The sequence below is a fragment of the Diceros bicornis genome, chromosome 3 (assembly GCF_020826845.1).
Source record: "Diceros bicornis minor isolate mBicDic1 chromosome 3, mDicBic1.mat.cur, whole genome shotgun sequence".
Lineage (NCBI taxonomy): Eukaryota > Metazoa > Chordata > Mammalia > Perissodactyla > Rhinocerotidae > Diceros > Diceros bicornis.
Genome location: NC_080742.1, coordinates 60,212,213 through 60,237,225, shown reverse-complemented (window position 1 = coordinate 60,237,225; position 25,013 = coordinate 60,212,213). Strand labels below are relative to the sequence as shown.

General features: G+C 41.2%; 1 protein-coding gene across 4 annotated transcripts in view; it reads left to right on the top strand.

The window, feature by feature from the left end:
• ELMO1 (engulfment and cell motility 1) overlaps nucleotides 1–25,013 on the top strand; it is a 525,628-nt gene that overhangs the window by 368,814 nt on the left and 131,801 nt on the right. The window lies entirely within an intron of this gene.

Genomic DNA, 25,013 nt, shown 5'->3' with positions numbered 1-25,013 from the left:
ATGGAGATGTCCTTTGGTTGTCTATGAGAGTGTAATTTCACGTTTCTGTTTGTGAGTGGATGTTGGGTGGAGAGAAGAATGTTGACCAGTTTAGAGGAAGCAGAAGTGCCATGTATGCTTTTCAAGATAAACAAAATCTTTATCCTTAGATAAAGGCCTTGTTAACAATAATAACATGGCTGATAAAAAGTGATGGTTGGTACAGGTGTATTTAGGCCTTCCATATCTCTATTTTGCTACTGCGTATGGCTCTGGGTATGGTTGGCCCCATCACCCATGCCCACTGACCTGGCACTAGGGACATGACTCTTTCTAAGAGTCTAAGGGTCTGGTCTCACAGTCATCCTGTGGGGCCTTCATGGGCTTGTGCTTGAGACATAACATAATATCTGAATTCCAACTCTACTTGATATTCTTGTTGATCTTTGTCTCTCTGTCACCTTTTCTCTGAATTCACATCTCATCCTTTTCCACCATATTTCTGATTTGTGGCATCTTAAACCAATATTGATTGAAAAGAAAGAAAACAAGGAAAAGGAAATGATGCTCTTCCCTAAGCCTTAGACAGGTTCTAACCTGACTGTCTCAATCAGCATAACGAACATACCTGCAGTTATAGCAGACGAACGCCGTTCCATCTCAGTCGTCCTGTGCCGTCTGTTTAATTTATTGAAACCAGCTCCAGTGATGCCCCTTTATGAAGATCACTGATCTTGAGGCTGCCAGCTAGAGCTGCCAAGGGTCTGAGCAGCTATGCCCAAGGACAGGCATGATTCAGGAAGGGAAGTGGAGGAAAGAAGCCCATTAATTCCCTTGTGATTATAACTACAGCTTCCTAAGTGTACTTCACTTGATTATGAGAGAGTTTGCAATTCAGGTGCAAACATCCCTGGGAGAGAGGAAAGGAGCAGGGAGGCCTTTCTGTATAATCAAGCCAGAAAAAGTGGGGAGTTAAATCAATAGTCTCTGAAATGGCCATGGCCACCTTTGCCCCTGGATCAGTTAACTCTTCATGTACCGCAGTGTTTCTGAAAGCCATCTGGTCCTCAGCTTTCATGTGCCGGAGACACCCATTCCTCCCGGAGAAGGAGGCCTCACTGGCTGTCATGTGTTCTGACATCAGGTGTCTGTCTTCTGTCTGAGAGGATTTCATTCCTCTTGCTTCTCCTGAATTACAGAAATTGACATTTTTATAAATGGCAATAATGCAAGTGTTGTTGTTGATCTACGCATAGGTAGGGTATGTGGAAAATATTACCACATTCTTGCATAGGAATGGCCCAAGGGGATGAGCATTTAGACACTTAATCCTATAGAACTTAAAGTTTAGGACATGAATCCCCAAAAATAGATCATTAGCAAGGGAAACCAGAGGCCTCAGTCTGGAGGAGGTGAGCAGGGCTGGAGGAGGCAGGTGAGCAAGGCTTTCTGGTCTGTGTGGTTCATCATGGCCATGTGCTCATGTTGGTGGCGATGATATCCTGCCTGTGCAGGGTGCAGTCCTGCCAGGAGATAGCAAGCTCGCAAAGTGTCACTCTGAAACTTTTTTCATAATTACCTTATATGGTTGCAAAAACTCTCTTCAGCAAGATCGAAGAGCCAGGTTTGAGAGCCAGGTTTCTCATTGTGGCCCTAGTGCCATATTTTTGCATTGTCTACAAATCATAGTCATTAGTCTGGTGTTACACATATGCTGCCAAGTAGTGGTGGCAGTTTATGGCTGTGGACATGCAGCGAGAGGCCTGAGAGTCAGAGGGTCCTACCCCATGTACACGTCTCCATCGGTCAAGAGTGGATATCAGGCAAGGATCAGGGATGTGAATAACAAGGGATTTAAGTTTTCTGCATTAAATAGTTTTGCTATGTTTGCTTTTTTTTTTTAGTACTATGCATGCCTTACTTCTGATGCCTTTTTAGTACTATGATGCCTTACTGATAAATAAAAAAGTATATATCAGTTATATACTGATATCAGTATATATCAGTTATATACTTTTTTATCATGTGTGTATTCGTTTTCTATTATTGCTGTAACAAATTACCACAAACTTTATAGTTTAAACAATACAAATATATTATCTTACAGTTCCATAGTTCCCAAGCCAAAAATGGGGTCCACTGGGTTAAAGCCAAGGTGTCAGCAGAGCTGTGTTCCTTTCTGGAGAGTCTAGGGAGGAATCCATTTCCTTGCCTTTTCCAGGTTCTAGAAGCCACCCCATTCCATGGCCATTTTGTCCATCTTCAAAGCTAGCAATCATAGGTCCAGCATCACATCTCTTCACTCTGATCCCTCTTCTGCCTCAATCTTTCAGTTTTAAGGACCCCTGTGATTACATTGGATCACCTGGATAGTCCAGGATAATCTTCCCTATTTTAAGGTCAGCTGATTAGCAACCTCAATTCCATCTGCAACCTAAATTCCCCTTTGACATATGAGGTAACATATTCACAGATTCTGGGGGTTAGAACATGGGCATCAATGGAAGATGAGCATTATTCTGTCTACCATAATGTGTATTTCAATTGTCCATATATTAGATTTGTAGGTGTGTGTATCAATTTAAGTTAATGAATCATGGACAGATGAGCTTGTTGTTGTTGTTGTTCTTTTTGCTGGTAGACTAGCATAATATCAGTCACAGAGTTCTGCTAGTGGTTTCTCAAATACGGATATAATTGTGTCCCTTTTCTTTTATGTCCCTGTTCTGCCCCCACCAGACTTATAAGAAGAGAAAGGCCCTGTGTGAGGGCCTCTAGTTCAGTGTGAAGAATGTCTTTCTGATATTTTTCCTGCTGCTTGTCTATCAGCCTCTGCTCTGCTTTACCAGATAATAAATTGGAAAAGAAAGAAGAGCTGAAATTTTAATCAGTTCACTTTTCTTCTTGTTATTACCTTGGTAGCAGCAGCAATTGAATTTAGGAACAAATGTGGATTTGGTGTTACTGGTAGATTTAATGTGTTTCTTGTTTCTTTAGATTGTCCAAATATGAATTCACAAATATCTTAAAAGAACTCAATATGAGACATAATTTCTTTTGAACTTTTTTGGACCTCATCTCAGGCTCTGGCCACTTTGAACAGAAGCATACATGGCAGATTTAACTGTCCACCTGAGACTCAAGGTTCTATAACAAGTGCTTAGCTATCTGCCTTCTTTAGCTCATTACTGGAGAAGCAGTATCCTTCAATACAAAATTTTGATTTTTTCCAACAAACAATACTAGATTCCAGCAGACACCAGAATCTCTTCTACAACCCACCTTACTTGGATCCTAGTTTGTAGTCTAGTGCTTGGTAGTTAAGGCTACTGTCAGAAGTGAGTGTTTGGAAAGGCAGCTGTCTTCCTGCTCCTCCAGACTTGGGAAGCAGCAGATGGGATGTTTTTTATTTATATAAGAGAAGTAGAATTAGAGAGTGATTAAAATATTTATGCTTTGAAAAGTACTTTCTTTCAGTTTCTCAATACAGCAGTCTCTGCAGAATAATCTATTGATTCAGGCCATTGAGTTTGTAGTCTATGTTTTTGCCTTTTATTACCAATATTTTAGAGCATGCATTATTCATTTTTATGGGCATTAGAGAGGGCTGAACTGCAGCTGGATACCTCAGCACACAAGTGGCCCCATAATCATTTCGTTGGTGCCCTCATTTTTGAGGAGGGTAGGAAAGAGGGTGCAAACGATTTAGATATTTCAGGCACGGGATCTCATTTAAAGCTTTTGTCACTGACTGCTCTACTTTAAAAATTCTGACATGGGTATGCGCATCAAAATCTATATTTGTGTGTGGCAGTGTTTCTCAATCTTGCCTGTATGTTAGAATCACCTGGGGCACTATTGAAACCCCTGTTATCTCAGTGCCCAGTTATACCACAGACCAATCTTTGGACCGGGACCAAAGCTATCAATGAATATTTTCATTAAGGTAGATTTGATCACTAAAGGTGAATCATGTCCATGGAATTTCCATCAGTTGTCACATATGGCACATGTCACCAACTAGTATGAATTGCATGCATTGGTGAAGTAGTATGTCCATTGGTCTGCAAGGCTCCGTTTCTAATCCTGGTTCTGCCGTTCAGGAGCTCTATGCCTGAAAATTAAAAAAAAAAAATTAAAAAGTGGATACCAGTATTTCATCAGCCTCTCTTATGATGGTGTGCTATTAAGTTGAAGTAATAAATGTAAAAATGCTTTAAAGAAGTAAAATGTCGTACGCAGTTGTAAAGTGTTCTTTGTGCAAGTGATAAGATAAATCCTGTCTGTGAAAAATGAGTAAATTGTCCTTTTCAAAAGAAGACTTTTTTTGGTCATTATATTAAAAAAAAAGAAAGAAAAATGAAACTGTCTATGTACCCCAAATTAAGTTCTGAACTGAATTAAATAACTCATTTAACTTTGGCAGAAATAGGGTTTAAGCCGAAAATTTCATGGATTTTGGCGATGTCTTCCTCCAAACAACTTTATTAGGCACCTTAGTTTTTCATGTGACAAGCCATGGGTAGCAGCCTAAAAATCAGCAAGTCCCACAATTCTCAGGTACTTAACGGCTGGCGAGAGCTCAGGCCTCCCCAGCAATTACCTAGTTGCCCAGACCTCTCCGGGGATGGCTGAGCCTTCTAGATATCATCAAAATCTTTGTTCATAGTGTTGGTGTTACTTGAGATGCTATCAAAATCGGCATCGAAAACCAAGATCAAATGACTTTGCCATGCTTTCAAATTACCCAAATGGAAGAAACTAATGATTTGATAAATGTAGTCACTTCCGAGCAAAAGCGCTATGTTAAAACTTTACCCAGCAGCATAATAAGCAAAGCACACACAACAGAGGTTAGAATCTCAGGCTCGCAGATGAGAAACCATCTCTTGAAATAGGAGTAACTGCATGGGGAGAACCCAGGCCCATTGAACAAAGCCACAGCTGCCCCTGGCTACGCTACAGGCTTCATCTGAGTCAGTGGGGGAAAATCTCAGTGAGGAAGAATTGGAGAGCAGGACAGAGAAAACATCCTGGGAAGTCCCTTGGAAGATTATCCGTGGAAAATAGCTACTAACCAGTCACATCTAACGGACTATGATGTGGCATAGAAAAGGGATTCTTTGAAAAAGAAAAGGCAGCGATCGCATGAATAAAAAAGGGAAATATCTTTGCTCCCCAAGCTGTTTCCAGTTTACTGACTTTCTATGCCTGCTTTTCAGGGGGCAATTATATATTCCAGAGTCCCCTTCCTAGGCCAGCTCAACTTCATAGTGGTGCAGACGGCACTTGCTCTGCTGGTTAGCGGGCTTGCCTAGGAAATGAAAGGTGGTCTGTAACTCTTGCCATGAATAAACATGAATCTCCTGATTTGCATGAGGCAGGTGACTGTAAAATATCTTGGAGCAACTTGTGAAAGGCGGCTTTGTGCCTCTGAGCCCAGGGGAAGCTGGGGAGGACTCAGCGTTGTTTATCTTCATTAGAATTCCATCTAGTGCTGCTGTTACTGATCTGAACCAGGCCTGGTGTGGCTAATAAAGTAGGTGTACGCTTTAATTGAAACATGAATATTTAAGTAGAGAAGTCTTTTAAAGGGCCCTAATGTCGTACAATGAGGTTATCCATTTTTCAGCTGTCTAGGCCATTTATGAGTATTTATTCAAAAGGCTTTGCATGTTTCATAAAGGTCTTTAGGTTTGGCATGAAGGAAATCAAACCTTCTCTAGAAGCAAATGCATTATACGAATAGATTTATTTTTTCCTTTGATGTTTCCTGTTGGATAGGTAACAAATGGTTTCATGTGTGTGTTTAAGTGAGTGCTTTTAAGCTATTCACTTAAGGTAGTGGTACCCTTTTTCATGGAATTTGCCACTTTGGTTGGACAGTATTCAATGAATGTCTCCTACTGTCCTCATCAATATCAATTATGCTACGTAGAGACAGCGGAGAGACTCAGAAAGAGGCCAACTTTACTAACTTATTTTTTTCTGAGAGGTTTCTTTTTAAATAGACCCCAGTGTGTACACTTTCTAAAAAGAAATGTATTAATTACAGGTCACGTGTGCCTGACCCAGACAGGGAGGTCATGTGGTGTGGAGCGCTGTTTCTCACTTTTTTACATTACCACTCCCCGCACAAGCTTTTGTAGACAATTTCCCTAATCACCCTTCCCTTGAAATTTTAATTACACAGATATATTGTTATCTGTTTATGTAATGTATGTATATCTGTGCTTTATACATAAAAAGATTAAGAATTTTGCTCCTCCAAGAACCAATTTTTGCCCCCTGGGCGCACTATCCCCCGCCTCCCTCATTGAAAATGCAAGATGGAGAGGGAAGAACCAAGGCTGAGAGCTGGTGGGAGAGTCTGGTGGCATTCCCAGTGTGGCCCCTCACCAGCATTGTGACCTTGAGCATGTTCTTTAGGTGCCTGTAAACTGATAGAGCAATAGCAACAACAACAATAATACAATCATGGTATTGAAGTCACTGTGAAGATGAGGCCATCAAAGGTTGGCTTTGTGAATTTCCCCATACAGATGGGAGGTGCTGATCTTAGCAGATAAAACCTAAATTCGCAGTAATTTCCACTTGCTTGTGCAGTATAATTGAGCTGCTTTGATTTCTCAGGGTAGTTTGTTCAGATATCTATAAAGACAGCTTTTTCTCATATCTCTGTATGTATCCATTGAACTTTGGTTTGGCCGCAAAAGGAAATTTTATCACAATGGGGACAAATTCCTAGGTAAGGGAGAAGTCCTCCTGTGCAGTTTCCTGATGGTGAGGGACGCTCTTCCCTAGCCTGCCCATAGATGTACTGCAAATGACATAGGGGCTTAGCTGAATCTCAGAGGCAGGGCACACTGGTCATTGAAGAACCCATGTCCCTCCTGCCAGCTGGATCACCTTGTGCAAGGTGATCTTCAGATTCTTCATCTGTGATATGGGGATAGGAAAATTACCATAGCAAGGTGGACTCCTAGCCCTGGACCATGTCAGGCAGATAAACTACTTGGCTCAGTCCAGCCTGGAGCAAGCGTCAGATGAAACAGGATTCTAAATGCCCCTGAAAAGGAAAAGGATACTCATGGCAATGCTGATGGCAAACATTTTCAGAAAAGGTAGACAAGCTTCTCCCTGGGATTTAGTGATTAACTTAATAGAACGCTCATCTCAGTGTGCCGTCTTAGTGGCTGCAGCTGTACAGGGTCCGAGTGACTTTTATGAGAAACAGGGATGACCATAAAGTGGTCCATTTCCAGGGACTGTCCTGGGGTCGAGCCATTAACATCCCAGCCATATGTCCTCATGAAGGGGGAGTATAGGAGGATCCCATGTTATCCAGAAAGAGTTAGATTCTGCTGACTCTGCTCATGTAATTTCCAGAAGAAATCTTTCAACTGTTTAAAATCTGTTTAAAGTTTAACTGTTAGGGTTAGTTGGGTGAAAACACTGCTAACATGTTTTACTTTCTCGACATTCTCTATAACTGGAGCATTTATAAAAATGCTATTTACCATGATTGAGTATTATGAACGATTTTGGATAAGCCTGACAATAGTAAAGATATATCTTGGGAGTTCCTTTGTGTGCAAGGTCTGGCTCAGAGTTCTTCTCATTTCCAGAGTCTTCCTAGAGTCAGTGTATCTTTCTTTGCATGTGTAACATGTACTAAATTGAGACTTGCCAATTATGAGAAGAAAAGAATTGATAGGTTCTTCTGCTGGACAGCAGTGAGATATCAGTCTGTTGGTTCAATTGCAGACCATCCCTGAACATGAAAATAATGCTGACTCTTTAAGTTAGCTGCTCTATTTAACTCTAGTCAGTGACTTCTGAAACTTCTTTCCCTTTTATTAGCTACACTTTGGGTTGCTGTATGAGCTGTTACCTGATTCCTGTGACCTGAATTCCATATTCCAGTGTGGATTATATGAGGGATTTGATAATGACACAGAAACCATTTTATTAGTATATGTCCAATTAAAAGGAAATTACCTACATTTTAAGTAAGGCATAATGAGATTCAGGCATTTTAAATGAAAGGGCAAATAGGAATCAGAGTTTGATAGCTAAGAAGAGTACCATTAGATGGGAGTCTCTCATGAAATGCAAGTCCTCCTTGATTTAAAAGAAAATATTTATCTCGTAATTGCAAAGTAAATGATGTTAAACGGGAGCTGAGAATGCGCTTTTACAAAGGGATGCGCTTCCTAAGGTGGAACAGAAAAAGAGAAAGGTGCTGTCATATAGGTGCTCCTTCTTGCCCACTGAGAGTGCCAGATCTTGGGGTGGGTGGGGGATGAAAGGCAAAGAGGGCCCTGGGTTAGATGAGATAAGGAGCTAGAATGAGAGAGTAGGGTCAGAAGCCATTTGGTAAGACTCCAGTATAAGGGCTGGGAGAAGCTAGATGATCCCAAGTGAGATTTCCAAATATCCCCTGCCTGCAAAAATACCAGATCTAGGGGGTCAGGAGTTAAAATATATATTTATTTATTTAAATGTGCATAATTCAGTTGCTCACTTACACTCCTTATGTGCTGTGCAGGTTTTTTAAAATCGAGCTCTTCTATCTGAGCAGCAATGAATGATTGGTCAAGACTATCCACCTTCAATTTACCACATAGCAGCTAGAACACTCACCTGCATGGTTCAACACCAGGTGCTGGTCTGCCTGCTCCGTCTCCAGACATAGATGTAAGCCACTGGGTCAAATAGGTCAAAACCAGGACTGAAGGTTAAAATTAAAAATAATAGTAAGTGCTCAGTGAAAATATGTGGGAGGAAGTCCTTTAGGCAGGTGGTCAAACGTCAGGCCAATGCCTTCCCTAGGAAAGTTCTCAAAACAAAAGCGCTATCATTTTTAGCAACAACTCACTCAGGTGCCCTCAAGTGCTCCCCTTGCTCTGTCCCTGTGAATACCTGTACCCTAGAGCTTACCACAGTGAACTGCAATTGTCTGTTTAATTCTCAAACTTCTTCAGAGCAGCGCCTTTGTTTTTCTGCATTTTCAGGATCTACTCAGTGCCTGGGACATAGAAGGTACTCAGTGTTACGTCCCACAACCATCATACACACAGCATGGCCACATTAGTGTTCCACATCTTGGTTAGTAGTGTCACTATTCAACCTACACTTTAAATGCTATCCATTATTTCAACAAATATTACTGTGTGTCCACAACACAGTGGGCACTGTGTTAGGCACTGGGAATACAGAGGTGAACTGGACAGGTGGTTCCTGCCCTCATGGGGCTGGTAGTCGAGTGAGTTTCTATTTGGAAGTTTATGGACTAGTCCCTCGTTGTGAAACCAATCAGTGACCAAAGTCACTACAATCACTGTAAGGTCCTTTGCCTTCTCATTTTTGCCCGGGTTCAGATCTTCTTTTTCTGTCACTCCAAATCTAGTAGATGGAATGGCTGGTTGCACTTCTTCAATGCTCCGTGGGAGTGGTATATCGCCACATCCTTGCTATGACCTTGTGGTGGGTGAAGTGTATTTCCTCTGCCCTTAACTTTTGACTTGGCCAAATGATTTGCTCAGGCCAGTGAAATGCTCATGGATGTGAAGTGAGCAGAGGGCTGACTATTGCTCGTGTGGTTGGATTGGGCTCTTGCACTAATGCCTTCATCGTGAGATGAAATACATACCCTGAGTAGCCACTGCCCCTTCAGTGTAGGTCCTAGAATGAGAAATATAGAGTACAGTTTCCCAGTCAGCTCACAGAATTAAAGCTTAAAACAACCATCTCAGCTGGACTCTATAGACCTATGAGTATAAGAACTTCTTAGCTGTTGGGCTTATTTGTTACACAGCATTAGTGTGGCAATAGCTGACTAAGGCAACAACTGTTACAGTAAGTTGTCTCCCAGCTTTGAAACCTTCCCACTTTCTAAATATCCTCCAACACAGATATGACCATATCATTCTTGCTTTTAATCCATCTGTGGTTGTCCGTTGCCTGTCTAATAAAGTTTCATGGCCTTAGCAATATGTTCAGATTTATCTTAGTTAATTAGCCTAACGTACTTTTCCTGCTTCATCCCCCTATCGTCACCCTGTGCCTTCCCTAAGCTCTGCGTATCCTGAAGCTGCCCACCATTCCTTGTGTATGCCAAAATACTTTCCTTCTCAGGCATCAGCTCACCCACATTCACTCTGCCAGAAATGTCTTCCCCCATCTGCCTGTAGAAATTCTACTTTAGGATTTTGCACAAGTGCCATCTCAGTAAAATGGTTACCATCTCCCTTTCATTCAGAATAAAATCCTGCACCTCTGGCCCCACATCATGGAATTCGATTTTTTTTTTTTTGGAAAATGTCTTCTAGCTGTATAGTAGCAGTTTATTTACAAATCTTTCTAAATTAAGTCATTATATCATTGGAAGCAAGAACTATAGCTTTAAATCTTAATGTCCTCCAGATGCTTTTTAAGTAGTATCTGCCCAGTTACTTTGGACTGAATGTCGAATGAATAAATGACCAGGAATTTTAATTCACTCATTATTTAAAATGGTCCACCTGGCCAATAACTGAATTAATTGACATCATTTTAATATGGAATGGTCACTGTTGTTCAATTCTTGGAGACCATAGGTACTAAGTATCTGCAGTTCTACAGAATAAAGAATTTTCTTGCCCCAAATGCCAACAGACCTTATTGAGAAGCACTTCTAGACCTTTCGTTCTGAATCTCTTCTTCAGATGTCAAAACTTTGAGGGAGTTACAAAACGATTTTGCCATTCATTTCTTAATAAAAATGATAGTGGTAATTATTTTTCCATATATTTAGCTTTATGTAAGATTAATGGAAAGCCTTAAAGACATTGAGCAATTGCAAAATAAACTGAGTATCTCTTTCCCATGGAGTGTGGTTGGAGTCCCTAGTTAAAAAAACATATCCCTCTGTTTCACTTTTTCACCCTCGCTCATATCTTATAGCACTCTTAGGCCTACTTAACCGACAAACCTTGGCCATTTGGGGAGTACTCTCTTTCCCTACTAGTCTTGTTTCCAAGCCAGTGGGGAAAATAACGTCACTAATGGTGCTTATCCTTTCACAAGATGGCCGCCAAGAGGCCTTCCAGCGCCCAGGACAGTTGTGCCTTCGTCAGTCCATCCCATTTCCGTGACTGCTGTCTCCCCAGGCACACCCAAGAAACCTGTGCCTGTGTAGCAGGCATGTTAAATAGTAAACGTGAGCACATCATGCAGTTCACAAAAATTATCCTTTGTATTTTACCTTTACATTCCAAAGTTCTCTGAAATTAGAAGAAAAAGCGCATTCCCCAAGAATATCATAAGAGTAGGAGGCCTTGAATCTTGCCACAGTGATTGTGTGTTTTAATGCTGGAGGCAGTCAGCTCCCCAGAACCCTTCTGGTCCCCGTCTCCTTATTTCTCTTTCACGTATCCGTCTGCGTGGCTTGGCTGGAACCGACGTGTACGGCATATGGCTTTTTGCTGCTTGAGCTGCCACAGAAGTAAATGTCATTGGCATATAATGCCTGATTTCCATTTTGTGACTCACAGAGCAAGGGATTCTGTCCGAGAGCTCCCAGGTCGTGATGTGTTCTTAAAGCAGAAGCAGAAAAGGATAAGAACCATGCCTCAGAGATGCTGTTCCTATTAAAGTGTATCTATCGCGATAAAAAGGACATACACAATAAAGATGCTGTTGCCCTCAAGTATGTTAGAAGAAGCTGCTTGACTTGTTTTATTGTGGCCAGGGACTGGGCAACCCTGGAGATTTGCTCCAAAACTCAACTAAGCAGACACTGGTCAGTCAGGGATGGAGAGTTGTTGTCGCATTTTTTCAGATAGATAAAATTCACTTGGGCACGTACCAGAAAAATAAGACTGTGACTAAAAGATAACAATGGTTTTTTGATGCAGTTTACCAGAATTTTGTATCATTAAATTTTCAAGTTGTAAAACACTTTAGGACAGAATTGGCTGATAATGGGGGCCTGAAGCTGCCGCAGACGTGTCCTCAGCCTTGGTTCCCCAACCCCACTTCCTCACTCCACCCATCTCCCCACTCTCCAACCCCCACCCAGGCTGAGGAATCAACAGGAGGGTTTGGAAATTCACAAAGAAAGAGTAAATTGAATCACGAAGTTCAATACATCAAGAGCATTGACCCTGGACCCGGGAGTGAGGTTCAAACCCTAGCTCCATTATTTCCTTGCTGGGTGCTCTTGGGCAGATTAATTACCTTGTCCTGTTTCTCAGTCTCTTCATCTGTGAAATACGGAACTTAATATAGTTGTTGTGAGGGTTAAATGAGCCAATATTAGGCTAATCATATGAAATGGCCATTATTTGACCATTTCTGAATTGAAAAATTAAAAATTCTTTATGGTTTATCCTAATATATGTAAAGCACTCAGGCCATTTCCTTGAGGGAAAGGACAAGAAGGATTACACCCTGCTCCAGACTAGGTGTGGGGAGGCGTGGATTCTAGTCCAGCTCTGCCTCTGGCTTACTGCCAGAGCCTGGTTCTCCTACATCTGCACTCTTCACCCCTCTCCTTTCTAGACAGAGGTGTCCCTGGTGGTGCCTGAGGTGGATTCCTCCTTCTGTGCTTTACAAGCTCTCCTTTCTCATCTGCTCTGGGAATCTATTCGATCAGTTATCCCTTCTAATCCTACATCACCAGTCTCGTCCTCTTGGATGCTATCTTCTCACCAGCATGTAAATGTACTCAAATCCCCTGCATTTTAAAAAGCAAATAAATAACTCTTTCTCCAACCTCTATCCACCCCACCCCAAGCCAGATTTCCTCAAAAAGTTACCTCTATTTACCACCTCTTCTTTTCACTTCCCATTAATTTATTAATCCATTGCAACCTGGCTTCTGCCCTCACTAAAAATATAACGAAGCAGAAGATAAATATGACTCTAAAAAGCACTAAATTATGTTGTCAATACTTGAAAACCTCTTTAGCCTCAAAAGCCACTGATTTTGACAAAGTCGGGAGTGACCTTGGATGGACATTTTTAAATCTCTATCTTATTTGCCTTTTTGCAGCGCCTGACCCTGGTGGCCATTCTCTCCTACTAAAAAACTATCTTTCTGTGGCTTTGGAAATGAACACACACATAAGATATATACATGATACACCATGTAAAGGAAGAAGTAAAATAATTATCCTTGTTCCAGTTACTAGTGATATTTTTAGAAAAAAAAATTAAGTGACTAAAAATACAGCTAAGCTCAAGAAGAGAAATATGAGTCTAAAATACACTAATATATATTTTGAATATTTGAAAATCTCTTTAGCCACAAAAGACATGATTTCTTTAAGAGGCAAGTGGAGATTGAGAGGAATTGTTTAGTCGTTCTAATTTAAGACTGGAAAGAAGTCACATTGAATCTCTGTTCTGGTGAAAAAGATAGACATCAAAAAATTTGTAAAAATAAATCTTTTATCCTTTACACCTTTATGCTTTCTGGCATCCTCCCTCCTTCCCACTCAATTTCTTTTCTTCAGCCTAAAAAGCTACTAAAATCTCTCCTATTCTTAAAAATGTTTTTTTCGCCCCTCTTCTTCTTTCAAGCTCTTTTCCAATCTCTTCCCTTCCCTGCACTGCAAAATTTTTCAGGAGAGAATGCCATCTGCACTTGCCCACCTCCTCCACTTGCTGTGGTCTGACGTTCACCCACATCCACCTACTAAAATTGCTTTATTTAGGTCAGCAGTCACCTCCTGAGTGTCAGATCTGATGGCCTCTTCCCAGCGCTCGCCCTGTTCCATTGCCCTGAAGCACTGGCTCCTGTTCCCAGCTGTGCATCCTGGGATCCTCTCCATTCCCTGACTCCTGAGGCACTGCCACCACCTCTCACTGACCCCTTCAGCTTAGGCATTCTACAAGGCCTTCTTCTTGTTTCTCTCCTACCGCCTTCTCCTCCCCACCCAACATCTCATCTTTATCCAGCCTTTGACTCTGGGAGTGGCATGACAATCCACCTTGTCTCTTAGACGTGGGACCTTGGAGAGATTGCTGGCTTCCTCACCTCTTCTCCTAATAGGTCCCCAGATCCTATGGCTCCACCAGTGTATGAGAAGGGCTTGTTTGGCTTTTATTGCTGTGACCTTGCTTCCTGCCACCGTCATCTCTTGTGTAGATTGTCTTTGTCCTTTGCTTGTTCTCCCTGAATCTGGACTTAGCCCACCTATAAGTTCTCTTTCCCCTAGCTTCCAGAAACAACTTTCTAGAACATAGTTCCTCTAATAATACATCCATCCTCAAAAACCTTTGGCTCCCTCTTCTTACAGCATGATAACAGAAGCTCCACATCCTATTGCAAACCACTTTTCCCAACAAAATGCCTATTGCACCCTGCAACACACCCACTACTAACCTATAGTTAATCATACTGATGGACCCCTGAGCATGCCGTGCACTTCCAAGTCTCTATCCTTACCCATGTTCCCTCAGCAAAGAAGACCCTTTATCCTTTCTGTTGAAATTCTGCCCATCCTTCAAGGTCCAGCTCATGGGCCCTGTGGAGCCCCTCCAAGGAGGCGGAATTAATTGTTCTCTCTTAGGTACACTTTCTTTTTCCCTCTCTGTAGCACTTAACATGCTCGGTCACACATTGAATTTGAAAACTTCCTTCAGTCAGTTAGCTGGCTTCAAACAGGTCCCTGGCCACTCTTTGTCCCACCTTATGGCTGCCTTCAGGCAATGCTACAGAATCCTGGAAGGACCCATTGAAAACCATAATTCTCCTTCTTGACTCTGCTCCTGAGAACAAGGACAAATTATTTCTCACATTTCTACCCCAGGGTTTCTACCAAAAAAATTATATAGGTGCTCAACAGATGTTAGCTGGAGTGAATTTTTATCTAGCCATTAATGGAAAAAAAAGAAGCTGATAATGTTTCTTTTTTTTTTTTTTTTCAGTAAACTGATAAAAGGTAGAAGCACATTCTAGAATAAACTTTGCAAACTGTGAAACAAATTCAGTCCATAAGGGAAGGGCATTGTGTGGCTAAGATATGACAAGAGAAGGAGTGACTCTTTAGAGTGACAATTTCTTTCAAGACCAGGAAAAAAAAAATTAAGGCATTTCCAGGAGAGAAAAAAAGGACTTTTTTTGTATATGTGCCTTACAAACACCTCTAGATTTTGCTTTGGTGGTACTTCACTGCCTGACAAAAGCCAATTGACTTCTCGTGCTGGCACGTGCTTCTGCACAGAGACCAGGGGCTGGGATGCTTGCAAACACATTCACATTCCCACCCAGGCTGTGGCTGAGCCTGGGAGACCTAGCCTCCAGTTGTTCCTGAAGTTGATTACCTCCCCTCTGCCCCTCTCTTGTTTACACGGAACAGAAGATTTGGAGCTACAAAAGGAAGAATTGGCATCCATAGTGACATTAAAAGGCTCCTTGCTACAACTTTGCTGGCAGAAACCTTGACAGTTCAGTATTTTAAGAAATCTGTTCGGACAAAGTTCCTGTTGGGAAATTCAACGACAATTGATGACCTCATTTATAAAGCCATGCAATACAGTACAGATCTTTAGAATCGAAGACATTTGGAGAGAAAAAGAAAGATATGCATATAGATGTTCATTTCGTTGTTATTTATAGCAGCAAGAAAATGGAAAGTAACCCAATAATTCAGCAATGAGGATATGATATGTTAATTTATGAGCACATTTATTTATATGTTAAATTTTTCAGTCATTCAAAATGACATTTGTGAATCAGATTTAAATATAAGGAAACATTTTTTATGTTAAATATGGAGGGAGCAAGATGCAAAATTATATCTTAACTAAGTAAAAATACAAACTAAGAAGGTTTTAACCTTAAATTTGAATGATTTTAACAATGGTTTCTTTTGCAGGGTATGATCACTTATAATTTTTTCTCTTGTATTTTGTTTTTAATGTTACACATTCTCTCCATTGAACATGTATGTTCTTACAGTCATATTTTTAAAAACAACTTAACATAGGGGGGTACAGAACTGTCACCAAGCTCCAGATGTGGTCTGATCAGTGTTCCTGGTCTAGAGAAAATTCTTTGACCTTGTTATAAATTCAGGCTGTTTGTTTATTCTTCCTTGAAATAAAGCATGGTTTTGAGCCAGCTGTACTAGCTTACCAGTGCCCCACATCTTCAGCCTAAAGTTGATTGGTACTAAGATTGAAAGCCCTCTGAGGCTCCATTTGAGGAAGACTCATTAACTGGAAGGAAGTTCTCAGCAGATGTGACATCCTTGAAAAAATGAGCCAGATCGCAGACAGAGCTGGGCCCAGCACCTGGACTGCTTGTAAAATGGGTTTCCGAAGGGGAGGTTTCAAGAGTGCTTTCCAGCTTGCTCTCTTCTCTCTCCGGCTCGGGATTGCAAGAGTGGGAGGAGGAACGAATGGGAGAAAACATGAGATGAGTCACCGAGATGTTTTCAAAGATATCTTCATCTCATAACTTTATCCATGATGTTGGGTAGAATGACAGAGAAGTACTCAAAAGGCTTCTGTAACTTCCCTAAGTGTAAAGGTTTGCAAAAAGACTTTGTATTCTTGGCTAAGATATCAGAGACATCTAGAGATGGTATTCTTGGTATTTTGTTAATAAATCTGACTTTAAGGAGTTCACAATATCAGGGATAGCGCTGGAAAGATAATTATGAAATAGCGTGACATATGCAATAGCAAAAGCCCATACACTGTATGGAAGTAATTCAAAGGAGGGAATTACACAGAGGAAGGACTTTACATAGGAGGGCTTTAACGTATGAATAGAAGCTTACCATGTGAGCAAAGCAGAACTGACTAGGAAAAGACGTGAAATATAACGAATACATGAAGAGAAAACACTAAAAGGAGCTTTATTACTTTCAAGCTATTAGGGCTGTATTCTTGAGTTCCTAAGATTGGAAAGAAACCTGAGGCAACGTGTGAAAGTACATTATAGGCACTTCCTAAACATTAGTTGAAATGAATAGAGACCAATTCCTTACTTCCAAACTGGACATTTTTGGTGAAATATATTTTTTTAGCATATGTGCAGAACAGCTGAGATGTCTTAACACACAATAGATTCCCAAAAAATAGAAGCAAGAGCACTTATTCATGGCTGAACATATGTGATTATCTGAAATATTTGCTTCACAATCTCATGCTTGTCGCTGTGTTAATAGAATTGTAGGCAATGCTTGGAAATCATGTTTCATATTTGCCTTGGGATGACTTAGAGGGGGAGCATTTTTGCATGTAAATGGATTGGTTATGGCCCTTTGGGGCCAATTTTTATTTGTGTTATTAAATTAACTCCTTCCTGCAATTACTGGCTTAAGGATGCAGGCAAGTACTGAGCAATAAAATAAAATTATATTTTGGTCTGAATTTAATTGCTGCACAAATTAGGTTGCAAAGCTCATTCTTTGTGAGAGTTGGGAATAACCTGTTAATATCATTTGCCTAGAGGTCATGGTTCACATTTCAAAGCTTCCTTTAATTGGAATGGAATAGAGAACAATTTAAAGCAATCTGGCTCTTACAAGCTGATGATACTGAAGGACTGAGTTTAAGAACAAGCCTGGCCTTGTGGTGGCAGTGCTGGTTCCCCATGAGTGGGCACTCTCTGAGTTGGTTTTACTAGAGAGGCGCTGGGTTGTTGCTGATATTCACTAAACTCTGGACTCATAGTTATGACGTGACTGGCTTCTGACAAAGCCAACTTCTTTACCACTGGATAAAGTAAAAATAACTGGATTTAAACAGGACTCACCCTAGAATTCTACGTGGTGACTCCCCTTGGTCCTATGGGTGTTTTCACATTGTGGTTCCATATCTGGCCCTGTATAGACCCTTGGGACCCCCTTACAAGCCCACAAACTCCTTCTGCTTTGCCTGTCCCCCTCCACGTCTCAGAACATGACCTCCCTGGAATTGACTGCCGAATCTCTGGTACTTTCCTCTTCTCCCCGCCTTGCCTGGGTAAATTGCATCTACTTGTCTTCTTGAACTTCTTGGTTTCCCTTTTGCACAGCAAACCCTCCATTCTTCCCACTCGTCCCTGGATTATCCTATTCTGTTGCAGTGTAATCCCTATTGTAACAGGAGACCAGGACACATAGGTTATCTGTCAATCTGTGAGCAGAAAGAGCAGAGAAAGTAAAGGTGTCCAATCTTAACCATTTGATAAAACATAGATTTAATCTCTACCAACTGCATTGAAATTTGTCCTCTTATTGAAAATATCAGGAACTAATTCTATCTTGAATTATTTGCATGTGAAATTAATATGTGTTTCAGAATTGGCAGAAGTTTACTTATGCGTTAGATCTGAAAACCAAGAAGAATGTGATGACAGCCCAGAAGCTTCCCTTTTCCTAATGATGAAGAAGCTGGTTCCCATTTTACATCATCTAAAGAATATTATACCATTGGCGCAGTAGTTTTTTGCCACCATATTGCCAGGACATGCTTGGCAAGGCTAAGCTAAGGATTTTGGCATTTTCATTTTTCCTTTTGGCATGATTTTTCATCAGCCTGCAATTCTGGAATGCATTTCCATGGTATATTTGGAAAATTCGAGCTGGCAAGATGATCAGCTTTCAGAATTTCTCCAACTATCTCTTTGAAGGCACTCAGGATTATAAGAGAAGAATTATATTGGGCCTTGCTCTTCTACCCCCCAAGTTCTCAGGTTAACCATTCCATTTGGTCAAGTCCAACATGCCCCAAGGACTTCCAGACCAGGACTCTCCAAGCCAGTGAAAGCAAATCATGGTCACTTGTCAGAGGTTGGTGCTCTGGAGGAGGGAAGAAGAAATATGTGGGTTGAAGATCTGTTTATAGCTAGGTTTGCATTTTATGGATCTGGTTTTATTTCAGTCTATGTAGATTTTGCTTCTATTTCAGGCATTTTTAAGGGAAATACAAAAATAGCAAAGTCCAGGGAAATAAACTTCTTCATATTAATTCCTTGTAAATATGCGTTACAAAATGTAACTCAGCCTTAGCATGCTATTGGAAAAATCCCGTCTGCTCTAGACCCTTTGCTTATGTGAGTTCTGAGGCTGTAGTGTAGTGTACTGCTTGTGATGTCCACAGACAGACACCTGAGTTTGAATCCTGAGTCTATCACTTACTGGATAGTGACTGTAGACATGCTCCCTAAATGTCATGGATCTTAGTTTCCCTTTTTGGAAAATGGCCATTTTTATGGTATTGGCCCATTGTAAGCACTGCATATGCATTTGCTGTTATTTCTCCCATCCTCCCACCGATGTTGAGACTATGTCACATAGCATTTAGCATCCTGGGACCTAAAGATAAAGTGACAGTATAGCAGGCTTTGTAAGTTTTGCTTATGAACATCTCACCATAAGGGTGAGAAAAAGGGAAGCCGCTGTCTGTGTATGGGGATTTTTCTATTATGAATATTTCCCCTTGGGAATAAAAAAATTGTTTAGTTAAGTTTTTGCATATGTTTTGGTTTTAAAATGCACCATGTAAAAAAATCAGAGATTAACATACTGATTAGCCCAACTGACTAGAGAAATATCTCTCCAATGTCTCTTGAATTAAATAAAACAATTGAACTGAGCCAATAGTAATTACACTTCTGAACCGTTAGGGCAGAATCCCTACTTCTGACTTTATACCCTTGAGAGATATGGTCTGGTTTGGTCTCTACTGGGCCTGTTTCTGTTAGACAGGGGAGGAAGTGAAGGCAGTGTGTGTGTGCAGGCACATGTTCACACGTGGTCAGAAGTGGAGGGTGTCTTAAGAAGGCTGAGATGTGGTTGGAGGTGAGCCTTTTGCAATATACACCCTACTTGTTCAGAATTTTCTTGAGGTTCAATTTAACCCTAATGACCTCCCTCTTAAGAATGTATCAACCAAAAAAAAAATGGGGCTCTAAGTAGCCATGTCATAAACTAAGCGGGTCATTACCATCACATTCATTGCCAGCGATGAACATGCATCTTGGTCCCAGATTCTGGAAGTAATCTGTTTCGGACCAGGAGTTGGCAAATGGAAGGATTTGCTATTAGTGCCACCTCTCTAAAACCCAGGAAATGGAATCCCTTCAGCCTTCTTTTAAATGCTCGATATAAATTGTGCTCATTTTAGTTAAGACCCATAGGTAGACTAAGAAAAATTTAGACAGCCAGTTTAGAAATTGTCCTACAATAGTCAGTATATACAACAGTCTGTACTTTCTGATCCAAAAATACATATCACCTAACAGAATTCTCTTTTGATTTGTGAATTTATTTTAAAAGTATTACAAAGGAATATGAATTATATCAGATTTGGTAATAATACATTTAATAAATCATGTTCATGGAAAGGAATAGAATTTAATTAGATTGAATCTTTCCCAAGAAAATGCAGGATAAATGGCACCAGCAGTACCTAGCCAGAGCAGAGCAGAGAGTGCAGGCTATAACGTGGGGGTGAAATGGAAAGAGATTTCTTCTGATTTTTATTCAGATGCCCAGGGGTGATTTTTTTCCTCCTGAATTTTCTAGGGATCTGATGCCGTGATTCCCTTTTCCCATCTGTAGACAACAGATGATAAATCTGAATGTGTCCAGAAGTTTGATGATATGCCACCAGTAATACAGTTTGAGCCTCTGGAGTGCAAGTCCATTAGGTGTATGCTTCATACTAGTTCTTGGGAGCTTGACAAGCAGTAGTTCAAATATCAAGCCAATAAAATATAGGTTTCCCTTTCTTTTGAGGTTCATCAGCAGCTCTCTAAGCTCATATATACTCTTTTCATTGCATTGTCTAGAAAGGGAAGAATACCCAATAATAACCAAGTTAACTAATCCCGTCTGTGATCTCAGTAACAAAACTATTAGCCAAAATTCCATGGAAAAATTCTTTGGAAGCTTCTCCAAAGACTCTGCAGCTGTTTTGTATAAAGTGACCCCTCTGGAAATGTAGATAAAGCTGCTAATTTTCCAGAACTAAACCGTGACTGGCTCAGTGAACTAAAGAGCTTGCTTGCTAGCTTTTGAATAGATGAGGTGAGTGGATCAGACTGAAGGCCAAAAAATATTCTCTACCTTGCAACTTTGTCTTAAAGATGAATTTTCTAGGAAAAATTACCCAAAGAAAATTTACATTTCATAGTGTCCACGTAATTCATGATCTACCTATCTTATTGCTGGCAGGTCTGATAGCATCTTTAACTACTTGGTAAATCTGGTATGTAGGAACTCACGTGTTCTTTCTTGATATAGCTGCTCACCAGCAGAGCTACTGAGCCCCAAGCTGTGCTACAGTGTCCACCCTGAACTCGAGAATTTACAGTCATTCCAAGAAAGTGACCTTATTCTGATATAGATGGGTCCTTTGGGATGACTTGGAGTAGTGAGACCCCCCATTCTCAAAAGACACCAAAAAACAAAAACTCTTCTCCATTTTATACATTAAAGATGAATTTACAGTTAGTCTTCTTTTCGTTTATGCAAACGTCTCTTAGCAGCGATTCTCAGACTGTGGTGTGTGTAAGAATCCCTGGCGGGCTGGGGAAAATGTTCCTAGACTCTGCTCCCTGCGATTCCGGTTTAGGAGGGAGACAGGAGGACCCCAGGATTCTGCATTTTGTTGAGAACTGCAAATGATTCTGATCCAGGTGGTCCATGCAGATCACACTTAAAGAAACTGAAGCTAGAATCCCTTGGTTCAAATCCCAGCTCTGCCACTTTTTACCTTTGTAACCTTGGTCAAGTTACTTTACCTTCTTAAGCTTCAGTTTCCTCATTCTGCATAATAGGGATAATAATAATACCTCACAGGGTTGTTGTGAAGACTAAATTGGTTAATCCAGATAAAGTGCTTAGAATGCTACCTGAACTATTAATTGCTCAGTAAATGTTAGCTAGATCAATCCAACAGGTTATAGATGCCTTGAAATAGATTGTTTCAATCAGATTGATATCCCATTAATATATTGTTGAGATCAACCAGGGGATATACTGAGTTATGTAGGTGTGTTGGGGGGACAGGTAGTCATTTAATGAAGTTAATTCTTCAGTGGCTTGTCATTGCTCATAGGACAACAACCAAACCGCTTAACGTGGTCTCTAGGACCCTGTAGGTCACCCTCTGCTTGCTCTCCAAGCTAACCTCACACCATCCTTATAATCTTTCTCACTGTGACCAGCAGCATTTGGCTTCTTGCAAGTTTTCAAAAATGCCACATTCCCTCCTAGGCAGTGTGCATCTAGACAGACCCTTTGCATATATTATTCCTTATGTCTGAGATGCTCTTCCCCTCACTTTTAATTCATTAACTTTTACTCTTCCATTAGATGTTAGCTCAACTGTCGCTTCCTCAGAGATATTTTTCCTTAACCTCACTAAGTCAAGTCTTTTTCTTATTTGTGTTCATAGCACATGTAGCTCACAGATCTCTTGCATACCCCATACCACAGTTATACTTTAATATTTTTTGCCTCTTACACTAGAGTTGTTGTGCTATAAGGCAAAAACCGTGTCAATTTCTTTTGTCACTAGCACTGTGTTTGACATAGAAACACTCACTAAATGTTTGTTGAACAAATGATTAGATTTGATTGAGGGAGGACCCTGGCTGGAATAACATGCTTCTGCATAAAACCAATGAGGATTTGGACAGTCTCAGGAGAGTGAGAGGGCAAAGGGTAGGTGTCCTTATGGCAGAGGACAGTAGGCAGGAGAGGTTAGAGATGTTCCAGAAAGGTGGTAGAGAAAACCCGAGCCATCCTTGGCCCTGGAGGGTGGAGGTGGTCTGGACAGAGCTGAGAAAGATTACCAGTGTTGGATTTTGGTGCTTGAGAGGCAGAACTTGGGTGAGAATTCCTTCCCAAGATCACAGTGGCACAAAGAGACAAAATGGAAAACCAGGATTCAGATTCTCAAAAGAGCAAATCCAACATCAAGATCATGGGGCTAGAGCTGAGCACTTGGAGATGGATGGAAATGGGGTTTGGACTGAGAATCATTTAGGAAAAAAGGAGGCCCAAGGCTACTATTGCTTATGAGACAGTGGGTGTGTGGTAAATGGATAGTTCACCTTGGCTTCAAGAGCCAGAGACATACAGAGAGCAGGCCTCAGCCTCCTCTGATGCCTGATCTGTGTCATTAATGGTCTGAGGGCACCAGGCTTGCGAAAATTTTTAGGAAATTGAGAAGGTTCTCCTTGAGATTCACAGCGATGGCACAGAGAATAATTCCTTTCTCTCTAACTTAAGCCAGAATCATAGCCTTCTTTGACACTTGCCATTTTTAATCAGTCTCTGTAGAATTGAGGGCTTCCCACACACTCACATGTGAGATTTTCACCGTCTTATCCCCCGCCTGGGTCTGACCAGGCCTTGCAGCCTTTCATTGCTCAGTGGCGGCCCCTGCTGTTAAAGAGAAAGATAGCAGCACATCCAGAGTCAGTGACATTAACTCTGGTCATGCAACCAGGAGAATTTGGAACAAGCAGGGGAGGAGTCAGAGGGGGTGTAAATGGGATGAGGAAATCCCCAGGGAGATCCCCAGCGTTCAGGGCGCCTTGGTGAGGTGCTAATGCAGAGAAGAAGCTGAGCCTAAAGACTATGCTTAAAAATCTTCCACAGGCTTCCCGTTTAGTAGCTTCTATCCAAAGATTTGCTAGGAACCACCACAGTGTCCTCAGAGAAATACCATTGCAAACTTTTATTTGGGGGCTTTCAGAGCTGTTAGATGACAAATATTTTAAAAGATACCCCACTAATTCTTTAGGTTAATTTACAGTAAATTTTGATTGGGAGTGCGGGCACAGGAGGGGCTGTTTATGTTTGTTTACATCCCGAGTGGGAATCAGAATATGGATCCTCCTGTGGGAACCCTGCTGGGCTGCACTCCCGCCATGCACACGTGCCTGGGTATGCGAGCACCCCCGGGGTGCATGTGCTGTGTGTATAAAGTGGGGCGGATACACAACATTTCTGAACAAAAGCTGTATGTGAGGAGGAGAAAGAAAGCAAACTCATAATCAAATAAAAGTAGGGAGGGGGGAGAGATGAGATTGCGGTTGATTATGGGTCTGGCAGCAGATGTTCTACACGAATCCACCTCGCTACAGCCAGTCTGTTTCCATGGCAACAGAATCAGTAATTATTGAGCCCAGGCACTCCCCCCTTCTTTCTCCCAACAAGGTGGAGGCTGACGAATAAGAACTATCTCCAGCCCATCACCAGCTCTTTCTTTTCCTTCGTCTTCCTCTTTTTTTTTTTAGTTCTTTATAAGAAAAGTGGGGGTATTGACAAGTACCAAGAAGAGGAGCTATATGTTTGTTAATGAAAGCAATAGGGCACTAAAATTGAAATGAAATTATTATTTTTCTCTTGCGATGGTATAAGAGAAAAGCTCTTCGCAGAAAAGCCGATGATCTCTGAAGATGCTAAATAAATGAGCAGGAGTTTCCCTGAAATGGAGGCTCCCTTTGATTGGCTGATCTTTTCACGATTCCTGCCAATCAGAGCACCCCTGGGCTCCAGCTCCATAAACATAAGCAAAGCTACATGCTTATTCTTCTGGACTTGAAGTGTATACCATTCAAAGGTGTGCGGCGGGTCTCCATTCACATGGCTCAACTGGAAACCTATTTCATGAACAAGCTTACTCAGGAACCGTCTGGTATTCCAGCACATTGCTCTTCTGGGGGACGACTTTAAGTCATTTGGTGGTGACAGCAGCTTAGAAGCAGTATTTGTAGTTGGGAAAGATGGACTTACGGGAGCTTGGTGAGTAAACCTCAGTCTTACACATCTGTCCGCTGCTATTAGCAGCCTGGGCTAAAGTGTAGCTTTGTCCTATTCTCTGCCGAGAAAACTGTGAATTGGAGCAAGCACATGGAACAACAGGCATTCTACGGCTCCTGTGATGTGTGAGCTTCTGTATTCCAAAGGCTGCATGCATTTCTTGGGTATTATCGGATTTGCAGTTGACTGTGTACTAAACTAGGACATTGGTTTGTCTAGTTAGGATTATTGTGAGGAGCAGAGTTTTGCTTTGTGTCCCTGAGTATT